Source organism: Mercenaria mercenaria, chromosome 8 (assembly GCF_021730395.1).
Source record: "Mercenaria mercenaria strain notata chromosome 8, MADL_Memer_1, whole genome shotgun sequence".
Taxonomy (NCBI): domain Eukaryota; kingdom Metazoa; phylum Mollusca; class Bivalvia; order Venerida; family Veneridae; genus Mercenaria; species Mercenaria mercenaria.
In genome coordinates, this window is record NC_069368.1 from 72,105,061 (window position 1) to 72,117,200 (window position 12,140).

The following is a 12,140-nucleotide window of genomic DNA, read 5'->3' on the forward strand; positions in this document are numbered from 1 at the left end:
ATGTTTGTATTATACATATGTAACAATTTGTAGAGAAAGCATCAGCACTTACTGAAGATTATGTAAAACAAAGCTAAAGAATGTGAATCCGTGGTCTTGTCTCACATTGCATATTTTCATTTGTAAAATCCATAGTTACATAAACTGTATGTAGTAGTTGTTACTGTTTTGAGATACGAAATGTGTGTCTAATATGCCTTTAAAAATATATGTTATTAATACAATAGGGTTATTATAATAGTAGCTCGATCCGGGATGCTGTATTCGGCTCGAGTGGATTTTTGCCAGATCGGATCTCACAAGGCGCGCAAGCGCCGAGTGTGATCCGAGCTTGCAAAATCCACTAGAGCCGAATACAAAATCTCAGATCGAACTACTATTATAATAACCCTATTGTATTAATAATGGGTAAAATTACCTGAAAGGCGAGCCCGTTGTGTAAGAAAATGAGCTGTTGATTGTGTTTCTGGTTATGTTAGTTAAAAGGTAACTTTAAAGTTTCTTGTTTAACGCGACTACTCGACAAAATTCCCCACTTGGCATGGATGGAAAAACTTATTTCCAGCCGAGTCCACTGCGTGTGTCATATTAACCTTCAAATCGTCTAGTTAAGGCCGATGCTTGCCTACCACTGAGCCACTGCATGATACCCTCTAATTCGAACGTTTGAAAAGTGATGGCTTAACGTCATTTATCAATAAAACATAGAATACATCAAACAACGAATAATTGGTAACCTTTGTGTCAATTCATAAAACCGGCAACATTTCCAACTTTCTGAAGATTTAATATTTGAACGGAAATCTTGACAAGTCAAAAAATCCAAATGAGGTCATTATATCAGCCTGTATTGACCAAAGTACTATGTAATTGTCTAAAAATGCACACACATTTACATATTTTATTTAATGAAGTGAAAGACAATATGTTATTTTACAACTGTACAAAGTTTCATTAAAGTCTACTTTGTAGATCGAACTTTTTCTGTACACAAAACTGTCATTAAAAATGTAATTTTTCCATAGCCTCCAAGCATGAACTTGCGTAAGGTCCATTTTTTCAAAGTAGTAAAGCGGATATGAGAATACCTTTGTTGTTTGTCGAAGTTTGATGGAGTTCTGAAAAACTAGGTTTTACCTTATTGTACTTACAAATATAATAATTAATTTTATAATCGATAGGTATGATATTCCAATGAAATTGAATTATGACTAATCAGAGGCACGTGTTTCTTATGATGCATAGATTAGAACGTTGTGTGCTTTGACTTAAATTGTATTTATCTTCTTTTTGTGTTTATATATATGAATCATATAAGAATAATTTATTAATAGATGACAGGCCATTTTCAATCAGTGCCCTTTATGCACTGACTCATACTTTGTATATAATTCATATGAAAATCGAAAATTGATTTTTTTTCATTATCTATTTTCCTGTTTTAATTACTGAATCAAATATGAAGAATCAATTAAATAATACCCAAAATAAACATATGGAAGACCCTTCTTGATCATGTTAAGCCCTTTCCGATTAGCGCGTTTTATGCATTACCTCATACTTTGTCTATAACACTTTTAAAAATCGAAAATTGATCACTTCTTCACATAATTAATTTTCTTTTTCAATTGCTAAATGAAATATAAAAAAAAATATTTAAATACTACCCAGCGATAAACATATGACAGTCCGTTAAGCCCTTTCCAATCAGCGCGTTTTCTGCACTGGCTCATATTTCGTCTATATCTTTTTTAATCTAAGATTGATTTTTTTATTATTTATTTTCTTTTTTTATTGATAAGCTCTTTCCGGTATTTAGTGAAAACCAATACGTATCTCCATATTTCGACTTAGTAACTTTTAATTTTGGGTTAATAATCTTAAAATTTCGAGTTTTTAATTCGGAATTAAGAACTAGTACCTTGAAACAATAATAAATAGCAGTTAGGCTAATAAATAGATAAAAAAAAGAACGTAGCTGATATTAATGCAGTATACCCCAAAACATCAGTAGATGGCTGCTTGGTCCCAAAACAAATGTTAACAGGTGCTTCTGTCATGAATGCTTTCAAACACATAATAGCACTTAAGAAGCATAAAGAAATGCCCAATGCTAGTAAATCAACCCTGATTTATATGTTCTGCCTACTGGCCAGCCAAATCTCAGACATCGAACCAAATCCAGGTCCTTGCAGTGGCACCCAGTATCCTTGTGGTAAGTGCTCTGAAAATGTCTCATGGTCCCAGAAGGGCATATTATGTGATGACTGTGAAACATGGTATCACGCAGCTAGTGAAGGGGTAGGTAATTCCACATACAACAGGTTATCAGACTCTAAGTTTAGCTGGTATTGTTGTCAATGTGGTTCTCCTAATTATTCAGTTTCGTTGACTGACTCCCTTAATAGTCTTAGTGATACTTCATATTATGCACCCCTCACTAATGATCATGATAATATCAGTACAAATGTAGACCACTCCTCTTTTCTTCAAGACGCTCCTTCAACCCCAAAAGCAACATCCACCCCCAACCCCAAAAGTAAGTCAAGGCCACCTAAAGTCAAACTCAATAACTCCGAGCGCCTCACTATTCTCAACATCAATTGTAGGTCCGTAAAGAATAAAATACCTGACTTGCATCTAATGGTAGACCAAGTCAAACCTGATATTATCTGTCTCACTGAAACCTGGTTAAAACCTGATGTCAGTTCTTCTGAAATTTTTCCAGATACCCTAAACTATAGTGTCTGTAGGGATGATAGGTGTGGTGGACAGGGCGGGGGAGTGATGATTGCCATCTCTAAAGCGTTACTCAGTCAAGAACAACCTGACCTTAAAACTAACTGTAATCTAACATGGTCAAAAATAACTTTAACTGGTATAAAAAACATTTATGTTGGAGCATACTATAAACCACATGAACTTGACGAACTATTATTGTCTGAACTGTGGTTATCCTTAAGTAAAATCCCGAAGTATAGCATAATATGGCTCCTCGGAGACTTCAACATGCCTGATATCAACTGGGTCAATGAAACACTCAAACCAAATTGTAAAAATAGAAGTCTCTATGAAGATTTTATGGAAAAACTGTCCCACCTAAATTTGGAACAGATGGTAAAAGTCCCAACCAGGTTGTCCAATACCCTTGACCTCTTCCTTACCTCCCACCCATCCCATGTCCACCTCGTTAAGACACTTCCCGTGTCGATATCAACTTACATATTTAGAATTTAGTAAAAAAACACTGACCTTTATGATGCCAGCGAGGAACTTCTTTGATGAATAGGTTAAGACTGCGTGTTCTTTCTGGTTGCAAAAACGTCTTAATATATAATTTGTAAACTTGTACACAGGAAGTCGTTATACATAGCGTTGTTTTGACGAGGCTTCTAATTAGTTCCCGAAATTTTGTATCGTTATCATTATATACTATTTTATAATCACGTTTTGTCCAAAAAGTTGTTATAATTCCTCTCGTGCCTCAAAGAGTTTTTGTTTCACCTGTGCATTCCCAAAGCCTAAATATTTCTTTGTGTCCGGTAACATGCCTAAAAAACAGGTAGCAAATAGGCAGAGTTTTTTTTTTATACTTTTTTGATCAATGAGACTTTACGGAAATTATTTTTATGTAAAAAAAATGAATACGAATAATTTCTAATATCACTGAGAATTTTTAAAGAATAGAATGAGCAGTTCTTTAAAACTTTTTATCAAAACGTTTTTAAAAAATCTCAAAGACCATAAAACATTTAGGTCATGTAAAACATTTAGGATAGGTCGGGATACCGATTACGCACGAAGAATGCAGCGTTGAATATTGAAAGGTTTTACACACGGTACCCCATATTTTTTAAATATTCCTGTATAAATATATAAAAAACAAATACTGAATTAGGTTTGTTCACGCAGTATTCTGAGTATCTCTTGACTGAATTGACGTACGATGAAAGTCACACATTGAATATATTGTGGTACATTGCAGTTTGTGGCATAGTCTTTGCACTTTCGATAATCGGTTTCATATTCGGCAGGTTGCTATGATGTTTTAACATCTTTTTTATTTTTTTTTTCCAAGTTTGCAAGTACTCTCTGAATAAACTGACTTACTTAAGTTATATTCAAATTAGTTAAAAACTATATAGAGTAGAATCGAGGTACAAATTTTACCTTTTTTTTCATTTTTGTACAGATGTCTCGTAATCCGGAGGTCACGGGGTTGAATCCTGTCAGCGGATTTTGACCGTGACTCCAATAGTCCCTTCTTTCGGTGCGAGTACTGGTTAGTTTCCAGGAAGCAGTCATCGAGTGTATTTCACATTAGTTGGTGAACCAAAACTCGACGCGAAAAAGAAATCTTTTAAATGGGAACAAAATTACCATTTAACTGCACTCAATATATAGAACGATTCACACTGTTTCGTGAAAAAAGACCAAGTAAAAACTTGTTACGGTTCGTTTGGATATTTACCAATGCTCTACACTTTCAGAGTATGCATTAAGATACTTCAAGATTAAACTTCAATGGTTTGACATATCTTGCAAAACTTTGCAATTTATTTAGGTTGATTTGATATATTATTGTATACAGAATGCCCTTTCAGTCAGTTTGCTAGTGCTCGGCATTTTTGATACATAACAACAGAAGAATCGTTTGAGCCCGCTAATCATAATTTACAAATAAGTCTGGAGAAAGCAAAATAAAACTTTGAATGGATGTGGTTTCTTCAAATCTCACAAATTTCTTCATTAAGATTTTTTTGTGTGTAAATTTATCAATATCACAGTGTAGTGCAGACGATTTACTCTAACATTGCTTACTGAATGGATGTGGTTTCTTCAAATCTCACAAATTTCTTCATTAAGATTTTCTCTGTGTGTAAATTTATCAATATCACAGTGTAGTGCAGACGATTTACTCTTACATTGCTTACTGAATGGATGTGGTTTCTTCAAATCTCACAAATTTCTTCATTAAGATTTTTTTGTGTGTAAATTTATCAATATCACAGTGTAGTGCAGACGATTTACTCTAACATTGCTTACTGAATGGATGTGGTTTCTTCAAATCTCACAAATTTCTTCATTAAGATTTTCTCTGTGTGTAAATTTATCAATATCACAGTGTAGTGCAGACGATTTACTCTTACATTGCTTACTTTACTATGGTCACGTGACCACACCGGAAGTGAACTGTACTTGGACTTTTAATGCTGTCTCATTCTGAGACCCTACGTTTTGTAAGTTTTTCATTGGTAGAACCAAACCTATTGTAATTATGCAAATTAAATTGTTGCTCTTTTTTATATACAGAGTAATTGTACGATAGTGTGCAGCTTTTACGAAGGATCTGAGTGTAATTCTCCAGCTAAAAAGGTTTGTTAAACTGCCTATGTGTGGCCAAATCCATAAAGCATCTCAGAAAAGTTTTAACCTTACATATTTTTTTTCAACTTTACGATAAAGAAAGTGTAATGAGCGGGATTTTCCAAAACCAAGTTGCATCCTTCATAACTTGTTTAAATAATAGTAAAAGTTGATCTTCATCCGATATTACATTGTACTGAAAAGGTAAAATTCGTACTTCTTAACGCAAATCGCGTCGAGAAGTCACATTTTAGCTCAACCTTAAATATAATTGTGACGTTTCTGTTTTTACGGAGATTAATTTATTTTTTGGGTTGTCCATTATATCCAAAAAGTAATTATGTTTTATTTGGTATAACAGGCCCATTGAAACCTGTATGTTTTCAAATGGAATGACTAAGTAGTGTGTTATTTTTTTCACAAATACAATTATGATAAAAAAAAAATTGAATTGTAATATGAGCGAAAAATAAACAGGGGTCTCCTTCTTCGTTTTCGCGGTATTCTTAATTTTCTCCTACCCAATTTTCACGCGCAGCTATTGCACACTCAATTTTTACATACAAATGCTTGTATCTAAGGGAAAATTAATTTAAACTCTGCAATGAGAAACATTCTTTTCTGAAAATGTTCCTGAAATGTTTTTGAATGAAATAAAATTGTAAAATGACTACCAGGTTCATTTTCATACTGCGGGGCTAGGAAAATTTTGACTGTGCATATCAAAGTCCCGACCAACTTAAAAGTCAGAATTAGCCGGGAAGAATTATTTCCTGTTGTGGTCTTTTAGGATTTTAAGCCCATTTTCGTCAACATTTTATTATACATTTACATTTTAAATACTAAACTCTTTCTCTACAGTAACTTACAATTGTCGCATTGAAAAATATTAGTCACGGATAGAGTTATTTCGAGGGGTCACCCTCTCAGGAATACATTATTTATTTTATTATACCGAAAAATTAATGAAATGATTTATTTAACATTAAAAAAAGTTATTACTTGCCAAATAATGAAGACATAATTAAGGAGGCTTTACTAGTAAGCACTTAGAAATTGTCGCGACTTTGCTGTATAAAAATACTTTTTGATAGGTTTAGTCTTGAGGTTACATATCGCTGTATTTATGGGCATACTTCAACAAAATCAGCAGCAGTAACATTCGAAAAACGGCGATAACTACGGAACATATAATGAGAGCACCCATTTTCTTAGTAGTTAGTAGTTAGTTAATTTCCAATCTGATGGTGATAGTTTCAGTTTAATATTTGATGAAAAATTGTTTTCAAAATGTTGCATGTAGAACAAATCATTCAAAAGCAGAAAAGAAAAATAGGCCGGGTTCACACATGTATGAACACAAGATAAAGTAATTCAATCCTATGTATAAATAAGCGCATCGTCTTTTAATCAGTACGAAAGTATCGATCTCTCATAGGGAGACATGAAAATGTAATATCACATGCGCAGAAAAACAAAATAGCGTTGTTGCGGATGTGATATGAAATTATTTTTTTTTTATCATTAAATCTATATTTATAGTCCTTTCCATTGTTCTAGATGTAGTCACATGTTCAACGATAAAAAGTCGTATTTTCTCGAAGGCGGAGCCAAACATACATATTGAACTCCAGCTGTGACGTCCACACGTTATTACGTTAAAACAATGCGACGTCGTATACAATTAACCACGAAAGATGACCTAAGGCTGCAGACATCTGTATCTAATGTTTATACTTATGAGTAGGCTGGATTTGATAATAAAACAATTGTCGCCTTTTATGTGTGGTCGATATGTGGATTTATCGACCTGTTAAAGCGATATCAAGTCGATAAATTCGCCCGAGGTTGATATTGCTTTTATCAGGCCGATAAATCTACATATGAGCCACGCCATGAGAAAACCAACATTGTCTATTGCGATTACAGAAATCGTTAGCAAACAGCATGGATCCTGACCAGACTGCGCGGATGTTGGTTTTCTCATGGCGCGGCTCATATCGACCTCACCAAAAGGCAATTATTGTATAATATCACATGCGCAGAAATTGAAAATAACGATTTTGCGCACGAGATATAAAAACGCTTGTAAATATGATATATTATTCAAGTTAAACTAATGGGAAAATTGCACTGGACACTGTGTGGGGTATAATAATTTAACATCTAAATTGCACACATTTGTAATCCATGCTTTAAAATGTTCATTTTAAAAACAAAAAAGTTAACATTAGTTGTATAAGCATAGGCTGAAATAGTTCGTAGTCCGACCAGACCGGGCTTTTTTTAAATTCTGTGTCAAAAAGATATGCTAGTATTATTTCAAATATAAAAGAAAGAGTAATCAAAAATTAAATAATCATAAAAACAAAAATAACGTTAGCAGTAAATTGTTAAAACACGAAAGTTCATTGCTATCACTCCATCCCATTTATCCATATTAGATATTTACTGTTTCTTTATTGTTTTGTTTCAAACAGACTGAGCGGGCATGTTTCGGGGTGGGGTGGGGGTCCGGGTTCGAAACTTTGCGACCGATCTTTCATATTTTATACTCCAGTTCATTCATTTCTACAACTTACTGTAACTCCGGGTATCATCTCCATACATATCACCCGGTTTTGTTTAAAGCTAAATCATATGATTTATCATTTGAGCAACATTTTATGATATTTTTGTCAGTTTTCTTGTATTTCAGGAACAAAGACCTATTATCACATAGAGTTATACCTCTTCTGGAAATGTTTACTTTTATATTTTTTATGAAATTTTGTAATTGCCTCCCTTTAATATAAAAAAAATGTAAAAAGTGGACTATTTTTTTTAGCTTTTGATATAATTTATAGTTTTATATTCAAATTTGAATACTTCAACAACCTGAAACAAATGGAAGGTATGAAAACAGCGCATAGCTTCGAAGTTCGTCTATTTTCGATCTATCTTGGTTGCGCAACCGAGATAGGCAAAAGGAGTATAATAATAATTTCATAAACTTACATTTCTAGTTGATTTTCGCAAAATGTGTACTTATCAATGCAAATCTTTGACAATTTTAATATAAGAGTGTTTATATTCATATGTTCCCTAAGGCAAGATATTTTTATTAAATTAATACTTAATATGCTAAAACACTATCTTGGTCGGGCAACCAAATTTTATAAATACTTCCAGTGCACGGTACAGACCCCTTTGCCGTACTACACAACCTAGTGTCACATCGTTAGGTGTGAAATAACGACGTACCATTAACTAGCTTGACCAGTTCTGTTGAAAGTATCCTGTAAACTGCAATCTCCTGTCTGTCCGGTACACAAAATGACAAATCGACTGCCGAACGTATTACTTCTCTACATAAACGACCTCCCTGCCAGTGTTCGTTCGGATGTGAGACTGTTTGCTGATGACTGTATCATCTATAGAGTAATACGCTCAGCTGTGGACTCACATACCCTTCAAGCAGATCTGGACAGACTGGCAGGGTGGGAGAGGAAGTGGAGGATGGCCTTCAACGTAGACAAATGCCACATCATGCACATTACCCCACCTAGATCTAAACCAGTCATGACTGACTACTTTCTACACAGCCAACCCTTGTCTGAGGTCAAACAAGCTACCTATCTCGGTGTGGAACTTTCATCTAATCTCTCTTGGTCTCCACACATTAGCAAAATAACAAATAAGGCCAGTCAAAATCTTGGGTTCTTAAAACGAAATCTACATTCTGCCAAACCTGAAACTAAAGCAGCAGCCTACAAATCAATAGTCAGACCTTCCTTGGAATACTGTGCTTCTGTTTGGGACCCTTATCAATTAAATGACAAGCAGAAATTAGAAAATGTACAAAAGAGGGCCGCTAGGTTTGTTACCAACAACTATTCAAAGTCGCCGGGTACTGTAACACAATTACTACAGCAATTACAATGGGAGTCCTTAGAGCGCAGAAGACAGAACATCCGTCTTAGCCTCTTCCATAAAATACATTATGGGCTTGTTGACATAATACCTTTACAATATATGGATCCACTATTAAGAACATCCAGACATCACCATCAACTAGCATATCATATACCACACTCATCAGTTGACTACATAAAGTACTCATTTTTCCCTAGGACAATAGTTGAATGGAACTCACTGCCGGTGCACTTAGTCAGTGCTGACTCAAACGCTGTGTTTAAGTCGGGACTGACTGTGTTACCACACATCCCCTAGACAGTACATATATGCTTTTATCTTTTAACAGTACTAACTCTCTTGTTTCTTCACCATGTACATAGTAGATTATGCAATGTATAGGCTTTAAGGGCTTGAGTAGGTTTTTGCACTATTTTTTATCACATTGTCAATGTCCTCCTGGGTGGATTGAGTAGCTTGGGAGGCTTGATAATCTTTCACTTTACTAACCCCCACGCATGGCCATTATAGTCCAACAGGACTGCTTGCCATTATCAAAGATGATGATGATGATGAGTGTGATTCAAATATCTTGTTATTTAAAGTCTTTGCTTATGTCAAGTGCAATACTTCATCAAACATACGTATCATCAATATTAAATACTTTGCTTCTACTTTTGTAATAATGAAATAAAATACACATAAATTTGCCTTGATTAAGATGACGGTTTCACCATTCGTAATTATATTAGCCTTCCGTCCGTAAGTTTCCGGTGGTTTCCGTACAATCGGAATCGGCTATTTCCGTGGTTTGGGCCGGGCCGGGCCGGGTTTTATAATAACCCTATGTAATTCTTCCATTCTGTCCTATTTTAACTGTAGCATACTGTCCTTTTATCTTTTACTTTTAATACTGTAATATACTAAATTTCTTTAACAACTGTTTCTCTGGCAGCGGTATGACTGATTAGCGAAATCTAGTAGATTTCGCGAAATCTAATCAAAGTAGCGAAATCTAGACATAAAATTTAAAGTAATGAATATTTTTAAAAATCGTTTTAAGCTTTTATTAAAGATATAAATTTACGTGTGTATGCCAATTTTCAAGAAAAAATATTTATATTTATGGTGTTTTTGAAGCGAAAAACGTATACTGGTCTAGATTTCGCCCGATTCTACATGCGCGGAAATCTCAAGTTTCAGGCAAAATCAAGATTTTAAAATCTAAAGTGATGAATTTTTTTCCTAAATCTTTTTAGGTTTTTATTAAGAATATATTTATAAGTTTGCATGACATTTTTCAAGAAAAAGTATTTATATATATGTTGGTTTTGAAACGAAAAACGTATACGGGTGATGATTTCGCCAGAGTTCCCATATGGGCAGAAATCTCAAGTGTCAGGCAAAATCAAGATGTAAAATCTAAAGTGATGAATTTTCTTTCTAAATCTTTTTAGGTTTTTATTAAGAATATATTTATAAGTTTGCATGTTCATTTTCAAGAAAAAGTATTTATATATAAGGTGGTTTTGAAATGAAAAACGTATACGGGTGATGATTTCGCCAGAGTTTATATATGGGCAGAAATTTCAAGTGGCAGGCAAAATCTAGACATAAAATTTAAACTAATGAATATTTTTAAAAATCGTTTTAAGTTTTTATTAAAGATATAAATTTACGTGTGTATGCCAATTTTCAAGAAAAAATATTTATATTTAAGGTGTTTTTGAAGCGAAAAACGTATACGGGTCTAGATTTCGCCCGATTCTACATGTGCGGAAATCTCAAGTGTCGGGCAAAATCAAGATATAAAATCTAAAGTGATGAATTTTCTTTCTAAATCTTTTAGGTTTTTTTTAAGGAATATATTTATAAATTTGCATGTCATGTCAAAAGTATTTAAAGATATGGTGGTTTTGAAACGAAAAACGTATACGGGTGATGATTTCGCCAGAGATTACATGCGCAGAAATCATGTGGCAGGCAAAATCTAGACATATAATTGAAAGTAATGGATATCTTTTGAAAATCATTTTAAAGTTTTATTCAGAATAAATTTCTGCATGTGCATGTCTATTTTCAGAAAAAAATATTTATATTTAGTATGATTAATTCTAGTAGTTATGCAAAATTCATAAAAGACAAATATATTTACAGACACATTTTAAGAAACTTTCTCCACAACGAGTCATTCATTCATTTACGCTTGACAATACTCCTTTGCACTGTTGATTGAAAGCAATGAATTATAGCACTGCGTAATTTAATAAGTCCACTTGTCCCCGGATGCACATGATCTTGACAATAATGAGTTGGATACTTAATCCTTTTTCCTAAATCCACGTAGTCTTCTTTAAGATATATATATAATATGAATATGTATATATAATATGAATGAAATTAAGAAAATGGGCTACGTTCTAAACATATAACTTCAATATAGTTCTTAGACAGCCATTTTCGTATGGAAATATATTAATGAAAAATAAATTGTAAATATGAATAATTACTGTTTGTTACATGTAATAATCAAATAATTGTCGGATGATATAGATCGGCACAATTTTGACCGAATGATTACCTGCTGCAGTTCACACCTTTGCAAACGTGTGAGAAAACCACCTTTAATTGAATTATCGTTTATCCCCGCTTAACTAATTGGATTAAGTTTAATTTGATTAACAAATCATTTTTTTTTTTTTAATTATCACTGTGTTAATCTAATTAAAGCAAGAATGTCTTTGATCTTGTACCAAAAATGGACAATAATTATATATCAAACGATTCTGCTGGAAAACGTCCCTATAAGTAGTAAAAAATTTCTCCCCATTCTTTGCTAGTATTCATTATATGAATTGTTGGCACTCAAAGTGATTTTT